This window comes from Narcine bancroftii, chromosome 1 (genome assembly GCF_036971445.1).
Source record: "Narcine bancroftii isolate sNarBan1 chromosome 1, sNarBan1.hap1, whole genome shotgun sequence".
In the NCBI taxonomy this organism is placed as follows: domain Eukaryota; kingdom Metazoa; phylum Chordata; class Chondrichthyes; order Torpediniformes; family Narcinidae; genus Narcine; species Narcine bancroftii.
In genome coordinates, this window is record NC_091469.1 from 287,775,795 (window position 1) to 287,789,135 (window position 13,341).

The 13,341-nt window shown below is 38.7% G+C and overlaps 1 pseudogene; it reads left to right on the plus strand.

Moving 5' to 3' along the window:
• LOC138756351 (doublecortin domain-containing protein 1-like) overlaps nt 1–13,341 on the plus strand; it is a 340,682-nt pseudogene that overhangs the window by 190,909 nt on the left and 136,432 nt on the right.

A 13,341-nucleotide genomic window follows, 5' to 3' on the forward strand; every position in this document is an offset into this window, starting at 1 on the left:
GTTTAATTCAGACAAGTGTGAGGTGTTGAATTTTGGAAGGACAAACTAAGATAGGACAGACACAGAAAATGATAGGGCACCAAGGAATGTGGTAGAACAGAGAGATTTGGGAATGCAAATACATATTTCCCTGAAAGTGCTGTCACAGGTAGATAGGGTTGTAAAGAGAGCTTTTGGCATATTGTCCTTCATAAATCAAATATTGAGTATAGGAGTTGGGATGTTATGGTAACATTGTACAAGAAATTGGTGATACCAAATTTGGAGTATTGTGTGCAGTTTTGGTCACCTAACTACAGGAAAAATATCAATAAGATTGAAAGAGTGCAGAGAAGATTTACTCTGATGTTGCCGGGACTTCAGGAACTAAATTAGAGACAAAGGTTAAATAGGTTAGGACTTTATTCCCTTGAGTGCAAAAGAATGAGGGGAGATTTGATAGAAATATTTAAAATTATGAGGGGTCTAGACTGAGTGAATGTAGGTAGGCTTTTTCCACAGAGATACGAATCAGAGGACATAGATTAAGGATAAAATGGGAAAAATTTAGGGGGAACATTTGGAATTTCACACAGAGAGTGGGGGTGTGGAATGATCTGCCAGCTGAAGTGGTGAATGCAGGCTCAATTTTAATTTTTAAGAAGAATTTGGACAGGCACATTGATTAGAGTGGTATGGATGAGAAGGGCCGAAGGGCCTGGTTTTGTGCTGTGTTTTTCTATGCTCTTTGAAGTCACTGAATGTATTCACTGCAGAGATTGACAGATATTTAGATTACAATGGAGCCGAGTGATAATGGGAGAGAATGGGACACTGTAGTTCAGGCCAAGACTGAATCAGTCATGATCTTACTGAAGTTGGAGCAGGCTTGAGGAAGTGGATGGCAGACTTGTCAGAATCAGAATTTATTGTAATGAACATGTCACAAAATTTGTTGTTTTGCAGTAGCATTAGAGGTGCTAATATTCATTAAAGATGCAAATTTTAAAGCTATAAATCATATTAAAAATAAATTAGTCAAAAAGAAGAATAAGGGAGGTAGTGGCAGAGGGGAAGAAGCTGTTTTTGTGCTCCTGTAGCTTCTTCCTGTTGGGAGCATTGAGAAGAGGGCATGGGCTGGGTGGTGATAGAACTTGATGATCGAGGCTGCTTTCTTGAGACACTGCCTCTTGTAGATATCCTTACTGGAGTGAAGACTGATGCCCATGATATTGCTGGCCAAGTTCACAACTCTCTATTCTTTCCCAGTCCTGTGTTCTGGCACCTCCATACCAGACAGTTATGCAATTGGTCAGAATACTCTCCACTGTACACCTGTGGAAATTTGCAAGAGTCTTTGGTGACATATGTAATGGAAGATTCTAACCGTGTTTCTTACTTTTGCAGCCTTTGCCTTCTGCAAGGCTGAGAACCTGTTTGTGTTTTAGAATCAGCAGACATAAGCTAAATTCCACCGAGGGGCCAGAGATGCTGTTATCTGACGAAAGGACATCTGTGTACCAAGAACATTTAATCTTCCTGCTTATTTTGGTCACAGACTGTCAGAGGCCTAGCCTTGATGCAAAATAAACCATTGTATTCAAAGTGGTAAGCTGAAAATTATATTATTCGATAGAAACCTAGCATACTAGCTTGCTCGCTTATCTTTCTTGCTGTGCTGGGAATAGGTGCTTGGGTAGCAGTTTTTGGGTAATATAAGCCATGGTCCCGCTGCTGAAGTTTGAGACTCTCCAAGAGATGGCAACATCTCTCAGCAAGAAGAAGAACTTCTAGAGTCTAGCCAACGTCCCGGTCGGGGGAGGTGGAGAAGCTGCTACCAGTGCCCTGACAATCTACTACAAGTGTGCGGTCGTTGCCTCGCTTCGGCAGTTGGGACCAGTCCAGGCGTTGATAAGTATAGTTGGGAAGGGCTTGCATGTTGTAGTGTGAAATCAACTTTTGAATTTGTAATAAACATTTGTATAATCAGAACTGCTCTCGGCGTGTGTGTCTATTTTCTTTCGGTAGCTCAAACACTGTGACCAAGCTAAAATGAACAAAGTGAGAGATACAAGTTTACCCAAGACAACATACCAAATCTTTGATTATATTTTTATGCCATCATGGTCATTGTTCTTTGATTTTTTTTCTCCTCTGTAATAACTTGTGCTGTATTCATTTGATAAAATATATTTTTAGATAATTATTTGATTTTCATAATTAGTGTCTACATTTATTTTACTTTTTCAACTGTGATATTAACTTTTCATGTCAACACACAAAACAACAGATGATATTAAAAATTAAATTCATTGGAATTTAAGATTAAGCAAACTGGATAAGTTTCTCCATTAAATCCACTCTTCTGTAAGGATTTTGCCTGTTCTTATCATAATGCACCTGAATGCTAGTTGGTTGGAAATAAAGATAGATAGGATTAGTTAGTCTGATTTGCAATGATAAATTTATCACTGTCTTTCCATAAAATGGCTCTCATTGACAATGTTTTAATTACTGTAGAATTGCCCCCACTGCCTTCAGTTATTTTCATTAGCCAAAGGAAACATCATGAGTAATTGTGCCATTTAGCCTTCAGGATGATAAGTAATTATCCCAGTGTCTTTTCAGTGTGCTTTGTGGAGACTTAAATACAGTAATAGTATGACAGTTTATGAAAAGAAATCATGTATCAATTTAATGAAAAGTTGTAATAATTGTGCTCAGACTCAGGTCACAGCAAATATTCCACAGAAGGGCAGACACAAACAAGTTAGCAGAGCCTCAGAAGTCCAGTTAATAACCGGAGGACCCCTCGAGGTTGATGCACAGCTGACTGTGACGCTGTTCAAAAAATTAGAAGTGAAACACCCCTGGACTCTAGCCCAGAGGTAAGCTGATAACTGTACTCATATTTATTGTTCAATGACATTAGATGCTTTCTTCCAGTTTCATGTGAGATTGATGCTTTTGATATTTTGGAAATACCTTTGATGCCCTGGGGCTGGACATCAACAGAGACTGTTGTTGAAATAAATCCAGGTAAAAATGACAGGATTTTGAAGTGGGCATTAAGCATAGCAGCAAAGCAATTTATTAGTTTGGTAATTATATGTGATCGTTCTGAAGAGCTTACATGATGCACTGTGCATCTCTGTGTGGTGACTGGCTGGCTGAAACTTCTGGGAGGCCAGAGGGAAAAGTAAAAACAATGGTGGAGAAACTCAGCAGATCAAACAGGGTACTTTATTTAGCAAAGATAAAGTTACATTACCAAAGTTTCAGGCTTGAGCCCTTCATCAATGTATCAAGGCCAAAGGAATAAGTGGTGGGACCTCAGCAATTTACAATCTATATTAATGATATTGAAGTCCCCTGCACCCAACACACTAATGGCATCATGAAGAAAGCTCGTCAATGTCTCTACTTACTCAGGAGTTTCCAGAAGTTTGATATGACATCAGAAACCATGGCAAATTTCTACAGATGTGTGGAAGAAAGTGTACTGACTGCCTGCAACACCCAATACCCCTGAGTCCAAAGCCCTCCAAAAAGTGGTGGATGCAGCCCTTTCCACCATTGAGAACATATGTGGAGAACGCTGCCATTAGAGAGCAGCAGCAATCTTCAAAAATCCACACTACCCAGCACACACTCTGTCCTCGCTACTACCATCAGGAAAGACTCGCACCACCAGGTTCAGGAACAGCTGCTCCCCCTCCACCATCAGACTCCTCAACAACAAACTCAATCAGGGAGTTGTTTAAGGACTCTGACTTGTGCACTTTATTGTTTATTTTTCCTCTCTGTATTGCACAGTTGGTTGCTATTTCTTCATTTGTTTACATGTATACGTTGAGTAGTATTTTTTGCACTACCAATAAGTGGTAATTCTGCCTCACCCACAGAAGAAGAATCTCAGAGTTGAATGTGATGTCATGTATGTATTCTGACAATAAATCTGAAATATGATTTTACAAGGAAGGGTGATAAATTTGGTTATGAGGATAATATAAGATTTTTGTTTACCTCTTCCTTTTCCACCATCCAGTGATCCAAAGAGTCTTACCAGGTGAAATAACAAATGACTTGCCTTTATTCAGATCTAGGAACCTGCATACAGTGATCAGAGTCTTCTCTATAATGCAAAAACCAAATGTGGATTGGCAGGCAACTTTACAGAGCACCTGCATTCAATGCACTCGAATAACCCTGAGTTACCAGTTGCTTGTCACTTTGATTTTCCAAACCACTCCCCCCCATACCCCAGTGATTTATCAACCTGTAGCTTCCTGTACTGTTCCTACTGTCTCTGACCTGCCTCTTGACCTGACATCTGCTCATCTATTTTCATTCTTCAGAGCTAACTGTTTTTGCAGCAGTCCTTGAGGGCCAGTCATAATCATTGGATGGAGCAATGATCTGCAATGCATCAAGGGAGGTGCACTGAAAAATAGCCACCAAACATTGCACTAAATATGATTTAATGGCATGTTAAATGTAATGTAAACATATAACTGTATTTATGTGATGAAAGCTGCTTTTCTGCCCTAGAAACAAATTCATATCACTTTTCCAAAATCACAAAAATGAATGAAAATATCCTGTTTCTATTTGTCTGTTTTATCCACAATTCATCTCTAATTTTTGACATATCACACAATTTCATCACCTAATCTAGTCTGGCCCTTATTCATTAGAATATTTTAAAGCCATATTCCTATGAGTCATCTTCCTTCTTTGGATAGTGTACCACTGATGAAGGAACTAAATGCAATCCAAGTCCTAGTGAATATGATCAGATAGATATTTTACAGCTTACTGTGAAACTACATCTGTTCTGGTTCAGTATTCAACCCTGGAGAGGTGTACGCCAAGGGCAAAACACTTACCCTCGAATAAGGCATGGAATCGTGACAACTTGTATGCAAGAATCAGGATTTGAAAATAAAGGCACAGCGTTATTCATGTTTTAATAAACATCACATTCAAATGCTTGGAATGCTGAAGTATGAATGACCAAAGCATGCAGTGATTGAATTTTACAGGGGTTTTAAAATGCAACAAAGAACCTCTCTCGTCTCACATATTTTTCATTGTAAGAAGATATACAGCAACGCATGTTTGGTGATATGACCACCAGCCGATTGCAGGGGGCGATCTCTGCACCTGCAGGAAGACCACCGAAGGGGCTGACTTCACCTGGTCAGCTCTCAATCAGCTGACCTGAATAGACTCCACCTGGCTGGCTGTCAATCAGCCGACCTGAATATAAATCTGAGCTGGCTCCTCCTGAGCCAGTGACACGGGGAGCCACCAAGGCCTGAAGTGGTGTTCAGACCTTTACTGGAATAAATTGTGATGCACTAAGGTAGCAGCAAGCAAGCACATAACTCAAAAGACTGTACAACAGGCTTTATTCCAGGTCTATTCAAGTTGGCTGATTGACAGCTGGCCAGGTGGAGTCAGCCCTTAGGTGGTCTTCCCGCAGGTACGAGATCGCCCCCCACCCCTGTCATATCACCACAGCATGTACAATTATGCTAAGTAAAAATACATTGCTGGGGAAACTCAGCTGGTCAAACAATGTACTTTATGTAGCAAAGCTAAAGATACACAACTAATATTTTGGGATTGAGTCCTTCATCAAAATATGGGTGTTAAAGTGTGATACTCTGAGGAGAAGTAGAGTGAACAGTTGTGAAGTAGTTTTCCTGTGTTGATTTAAATCAATTGTTTTTGAAGATTTGTGTTGCTAATTTTAAACCGTTTTTTAACTTCACTGAAGAATAAATTCATACGGGTGATAAAGCTGGTTGTCAAACCCATTCCTATTGGAGTGGGGAGGGGAAGGAGCAGAAATGACTGTGTTGGGGGAGGCTGTGGTGGTTAATTGGTAAGCATTGCCATTAAATACGTGCAAATGTGGAGTATGTGCACCAGAAAGCTAAAGATACAGAATTAATTAAAAGAGAGAGAGGGAGTGTCTTGGGTAAACTTATACCTCTCATTTTGTTCATTTTAGATTGGTCACAGTGTTTGAGCTACCGAAAGAAAATAGACACACACACCGAGAGCAGTTCAGTTTATACAAATGTTTATTACTAATTCAAAAGCTGATTTCACACTACAATATGCAAGCCCTTCCCAACTATACTTATCAACGCTTGGACTGGTCCCAACTGCCGAAGCGAGGCAACGACTGCACACTTGTAGTAGGTTGTCAGGGCGCTGGTAGCAGCTTCTCCACCTCCCCCGACCGGGACGTTGCTTGGACTCTGGCTGTTCTTCCTTCTTGACAAGGGGTGTTCCCACCCCTCGGAGAATCTAAACTTCAGCAGCAGGACCACAGGCTTATATACCCCAAAAACAATTAATCATGCGCCTACTCCTTCTAATATTTGTCAGTCAAAATCAAAACTGAACATTACATTCTACAATTTAGAAGATTAATTATTATGGAACCAGGATGTTATAATTTCCTGGTTTATCTCGTAGATACAAAGACTTATTAAAACTTCTCGAGCAAGACAGGTTGTGACCAATTCGTCAATTTCAGAGTGTTGCATTTGACAACTGCTTTCCCTGGGCCTCACAGTGGAATTCCATTTCAAAGTGTATCTTCAGATAAGTCCCCATGGCTGAGTTTAATTACATCTGCTAGTTCTGAAAGTAAGGTGACCTGCGTGTGGACCCAGTGTCGTCAGTTCCACATAAGCAAAAAGCATCTGGGTACATGGTTTTAATCCTCCATTACAGGGAGAAAGAGAGAGAGATTTAGGAAGTAAGCTTTTATAGGGATACAGAGAATTTGAATTAAAAAAATTGAGCTGGCAAAGTATTCTCAGTAGGACAAATTACCTGCTCTTGTTTCTGTGTGTAACTGAAAATTCTATGCATTGTGTGAAGATTATTGATAACTTGGTTTGATTCAATCTTTTGAACAATCTTAAGTCTGAACTATTACCTCTAGATTTATTGTAAAGTACCAAGTAATTTCAGAAAAGAAAGTATTTTGGCATATTGAATATGTTGAATAGAGCAATGTAGACTAATTATGCTTTGACAAATGGATTGGAAAGAATACTAAACAGTTTGGGCGTGGGGTTGGAATTCAGCTCTCCTGGGTCATACTGGGAGCATTTATCAGAAAATTGTGGCACACCATCACCATTTTCTGCTCATTAAAATTAATGGATGGGAAATGGTGGGTTGCAAAGCCAAAAAATCCACAATATATCGGGCCTTTGGAAAGGCCCCATTAGTGGCCAGAACTTGAATAATTGTCAATTGCACATGTGCAAATGCACACTCATCTAGATTTCAGTTGATTTTGGAATAAGGACAGGTTTTCTTTATAATGTTGCACGCTGAGTTGAAATGGTATTTTAAAAATTGCTTTACTTCTTACTTCTTTTTAAAATTTTTAAAAATTTTTTTGCACTGTGAACCATATCAATCAAAATACATACAAACATTTCCCTCTTAAATATACACAGTGGCATTTTCTCCCCTTTTTTCCCCCTATCTTCCCTCCCCCCTTCCCACCCCCTCCAAACTCATTTAACGTTCAACATATACAATACAATAAAACCATTAAACAATGTCATCACACAATGGAAATAAACAAGAAAATTGTGTCATCTATTTATGCACACTGGATCAAGTCATTTTGTCTTATCATTTTATCGTTTTAGGGGGTGGAGGTCTGAGGCAAGTCCTCCCTCTCTGTTGTGTTCCATGTACGGTTCCCAAATTTGTTCAAATAATGTGACTTTATTTTTTAAATTATATGTTATTTTTTCCAATGGAATACATTTATTCATTTCTATGTACCATTGCTGTACTCTCAGGCTCTCTCCTGATTTCCAAGTTGACATTATACATTTTTTTGTTACAGCTAAGGCTATCATAATAAATCTTTTTTGCGCTTCATCCAGTTTGAGGCCTAATTCTTTACTTCAGATTATAAGATAATAGCAAAATTATTAATAAACAGATTGGCTGACTGTGTACCAAAAATAGTAAAACAAGATCAAACTGGATTTATTAAGAAAAGACGAACAGCGGATAATGTCTGCAAGTTCATTAATTTAATTCATGCAGTTCAAGGAAATAAGGCTGTTGCTTTAGAAGCAGAAAAAGCCTTTGACAGGGTAGAATGGAATTATTTATTCAAAGTATTACAGAGGTTCAACCTATGAGAAAAATACATTAATTGCAGCTCAGCCTTCAATACATTAATTGGATTAAAGCATTAATATAATGGACCTTTGGCGAAGGTGACAGTAAATGGATATATATCGAACCAATTTAAATTAAGCAGGTCAACTAGGCAGGGATGTCCACTATCTCCCTCACTGTTCACTTTAGCAATAGAACCATTGGCAGAACTGATAAGAACAGAAAATAAAATAAAAGGGATAAAAATAAAGGAGAAGGAGTATAAAATCAGTTTATTTGCAGATGACATCATAGTATACTTAATAGAACCAGAAATATCAATAAAGGAACTACATAAGAAATTGAAGGAATATGGGGAAATATCGGGGTACAAGATCAATGCAAATAAAAGTGAAGTGATGCCAGTGAGTAACGCGGATTATACAGAATTTAAAAAAGAATCACCATTTAAATGGCAATCACAAGCAATCTGATATCTAGGTATTAGATTAGATAATAATTTAAGCCACCTATACAAATTAAATTATCAACCATTAATGAAGAAATTACAGGAAGACTTAGAACATTGGAAAGAATTGCCACTAATATTAATAGGGAGGGTAAATTGCATTAAAATCAATATCTTCCCAAGGATACAATACCTATTTCAATCGTTACCAATTCCCTTAACAGAGAAATTCTTCAATGAACTAAAGAGAATAATAAGGAAATTCTTATGGAAAGGGGGGAAACCGAGGATAGCGTTAGATAAATTAACAGAGTAGTACAAACAAGGTGGTTTGCAGTTACCAAACTTTAAAAATTATTATAGAGCAGCACAATTAAGGTATTTATCAGACTTTTATCAGACAAGGGATAAACCAGATTGGACTAAGATAGAGCTAGATAAAATAGAGAACATATACTTTATAAGTGGGATGAAAAGCTGGTACAATATAAAAGTTCACCAGTTCTGCATCATTTACTCTATATATATCTAAGTGAAGATTCACTTAGAAAGGAAAAAAACAACAAATTACCAACTACCAAAATTATTATTGACGCAAAATCAACTAATCCCTTTCAGAATAGATAACCTTTCCTTTAGAGAATGGGTGAGAAAAGGAATTAAAAGAATAGAAAATTGTCTTTTGGGAAATAATTTATTAACATTTGAACAAATGATGTACAAATATGGAATAACTCATGGTACAATGTTTGCATACCATCAAATTGGGAAGCAGACTGAGATTACCAGAAGGAAGCAGCTTTGAATATGTAATTACAGAAACAATGATAATAAAAGATTTATAACGAACATGTACATCAAGCTGCAAGAGAAGGAAAATGATGAAATAAGCTATAAACCCAAACAAAAGTGGGAAAAATATTTAAACATAAAGATAAAAAATGAAATATGGGAAAAGTTATGCTCTGGAACTTTGAAGAATATAATAAACACAAGGTTATGCGTGATACAATATAATTGGTTACACAGGCTATATATCACGCCCCAAAAGTTAAAAAAAAAATGGGATCCAACATTATCAGATAGATGTTTTCGCTGTAAGAAGGAAACGGGAACAACAGTACATGCAATTTGGGCATGTGAGAAACTGAAAAAGTTTTGGGAAGATCTAAATCAGGTATTAAATAAAATCACAAAAAGCAACATACCAAAAAATCCAGAGATCTTGCTTCTTATCTCTTTTGGGTAAAATTTGTTACTCTCCTTTGCATTTACATTTTTTGTCTATCTGCCTTTTGGGACCTTGTCAAAAACATTGCTGAAATCAACGTAGACAAATTGTACTGCCTACTCATCTTGTTACATTCTCAGTGTATTTAGTGAATTAGTAACAAGATGACCCTCCCTGAACAAATCCAGAAAAGAGGCCAGAATTATAGAACAATTTAGTGGAGCGTAGATTGGAAGAGATTACAGTCACTTGATATTTCTAGGATTTGAAATGTTGCTGGACCAGGAAGCAAGATGAGTTCATGTGTACAGAAATGATGAGTCAGTGAATCTTGATATGAGTTTGGGTTAGAGTCATATACAAGTAGCAGGTTTTGAGTGAGATACAAGCTTAATAAAGATCGAAACAGAGAGTTCTCCCAGAACTCTGATTGAATAGTCAAATTTACAGGTAACAAGCCTTTGAGAAGTAGATAAATTAAGGTTCTTGCAGAATTTTATGATTTAAATTAAATAATTGACTATGCTTATGTTACAGAGATGTGGCTGGATCTCAGTGTTGTATAGGTGGGAACTGAAGGCTTCCTTGAAATGAATTGAATTGTTTTATTGCTACAATAGGGACAGTTGCCCATTCAGAGCCAGCTCTTCAGCGCTTGACGTCCTGTTTTGTGGAAACTGCCAAAATGTTTGGCCTGGAAGTCAGCCTGAAGAAAACTGAGGTCCTCCATCAGCCAGCTCCCCACCATGACTACCAGCCCCCCCACATCTCCATCGGGCACACAAAACTCAAAACGGTCAACCAGTTTACCTATCTCGGCTGCACCATTTCATCGGATGCAAGGATCGACAAAGAGATAAGACAACAGACTCGCTGAGGCAAATAGTGCCTCTGGAAGACTACACAAAAAAGTCTGGAAAAACAACCACCTGAAGAAACACACAAAGATCAGCGTGTACAGAGCCGTTGTCATACCCTAGCTCCTGTTCAGCTCCAAATCATGGCTCCTCTACCGGCATCACCTACGGCTCCTAGAACGCTTCCATCAGCGCTGTCTCCGCTCCATCCTCTAGATTCATTGGAGTGATTTCATCTCCAACATCGAAGTACTCGAGATGGCAGAGGCCGACAGCATCGAATCCACGTTGCTGAAGATCAAACTGCGCTGGGTACATCATGTCTCCAGAATGGAGGACCATCGCCTTCCCAAGATTGTGTTCTATGGCGAGCTTTCCACTGGCCACTGAGACAGAGGTGCACCAAAGAAGAGGTACAAGGACTGCCTAAAGAAAGCTCTTGGTGCCTGCCACATTGACCACCGCCAGTGGGCTGATATCACCTCAAACCGTGCATCTTGGCGCCTCACAGTTCGGCGGGCAGCAACCTCCTTTGAAGAAGACCGCAGAGCCCACCTCACTGACAAAAGAGAAAGGAGGAAAAACCCAACACCCAACCCCAACCAACCAATTTTTCCTTGCAACCGCTGTAACCGTGTCTGCCTGTCCCACATCGGACTTGTCAGCCACAAACGAGCCTGCAGCTGACGTGGACATTACCCCTCCATAAATCTTCATCCGCGAAGCCAAGCCAAAGAACAATAGGGACATTCAAAAGACTCCTCGATAGGCACATGGCTGTAAGAGAAATAGAGGGTTATGGATGTGAGATAGGGAAAAAAATAGTTTGTTGTGGAATAGGTGTAGAACATCGTCGACTGAAGGCCCTGTATTATGCTGTAATATTCCTTGTTCTCTGCTTATTGTCTTGTGTGCTAAAATACGGAGAAAAACTAAGTTTTCCCTGTTATCCAGGCATGTGAACTCATACCTCTGTAAAGCTGGTAGTGCAATCATGAGTCAAAATTGCTGTGTGTAGTGTCACACTAAGTCAAGAGGGTAGGGTATAGTGTTGCAAACACAGGGGCAGGAGATAAAGAAAAGTACAGTTAATACAGTGCATCATCATTTACGAATAAGAGGTCCACTGAAGAGTCTGATAACAGCAGGAAAGAAACTGTCCATGAATATGGAGGTGTGTGTTTTCGAGCTCGTGTATTTTCTGCCCATCAGAAGGGAAAAGCAAGTGAGATTGAGCTATCGTGGGTCTTTCAATGTATTGGTAGCTTTAGATCATAGAATATTCCAGCACAGTGCAGGCCTGATGGCCCACGATGTTGTGCTGACCCGTATATACCTACCAAAAAAAACTGCAACACTTCCTACATTATATCCCTCTATTTTTCTTTCATCCATGTGCTTGTCTGGGGGTCTCTGAAATGCCCCTATTGTTCCAGCCTCCACCATCACCCCTGGCAATACATTACAGGCACCCACAACTCTTTGTGTAAAAAAGACTTACCCCTGATGTCTCCCTTAAACGTTCCTCCCTTCACTTTGTACAGTAGTTTCCTGAGACAACGGGAGGAACAGATGGAAATGGGGGATAGATTAAAACAAATCATGGAGATCTCTGATCTTGCAAGTTTCAAAATATTTTGACCATAATTTGAGATAAGGTTTTATGCAAAACTTTAGCCTCAATATTTATGGTGCATTGGCTACAATGAGATACAATTAATTAACGATGATGGTAAATAGTTTGCTGTCATAGACATAATAATTCATTTCAAGGAAGCCTTCAGTTCCCACCTATACAACACTGAGATCCAGCCACATCTCTGTAACATAAGCATAGTCAATTATTTAATTTAAATCATAAAATTCTGCAAGAACCTTAATTTATCTACTTCTCAAAGGCTTGTTACCTGTAAATTTGACTATTCAATCAGAGTTCTGGGAGAACTCTCTGTTTCGATCTTTATTAAGCTTGTATCTCACTCAAAACCTGCTACTTGTATATGACTCTAACCCAAACTCATATCAAGATTCACTGACTCATCATTTCTGTACACATGAACTCATCTTGCTTCCTGGTCCAGCAACATTTCAAATCCTAGAAATATCAAGTGACTGTAATCTCTTCCAATCTACGCTCCACTAAATTGTTCTATAATTCTGGCCTCTTTTCTGGATTTGTTCAGGGAGGGTCATCTTGTTACTAATTCACTAAATACACTGAGAATGTAACAAGATGAGTAGGCAGTACAATTTGTCTACGTTGATTTCAGCAATGTTTTTGACAAGGTCCCAAAAGGCAGATAGACAAAAAATGTAAATGCAAAGGAGAGTAACAAATTTTACCCAAAAGAGATAAGAAGCAAGATCTCTGGATTTTTTGGTATGTTGCTTTTTGTGATTTTATTTAATACCTGATTTAGATCTTCCCAAAACTTTTTCAGTTTCTCACATGCCCAAATTGCATGTACTGTTGTTCCCGTTTCCTTCTTACAGCGAAAACATCTATCTGATAATGTTGGATCCCATTTTTTTTTTAACTTTTGGGGCGTGATATATAGCCTGTGTAACCAATTATATTGTATCACGCATAACCTTGTGTTTATTATATTCTTCAAAGTTCCAGAGCATAACTTTTCCCATATTTC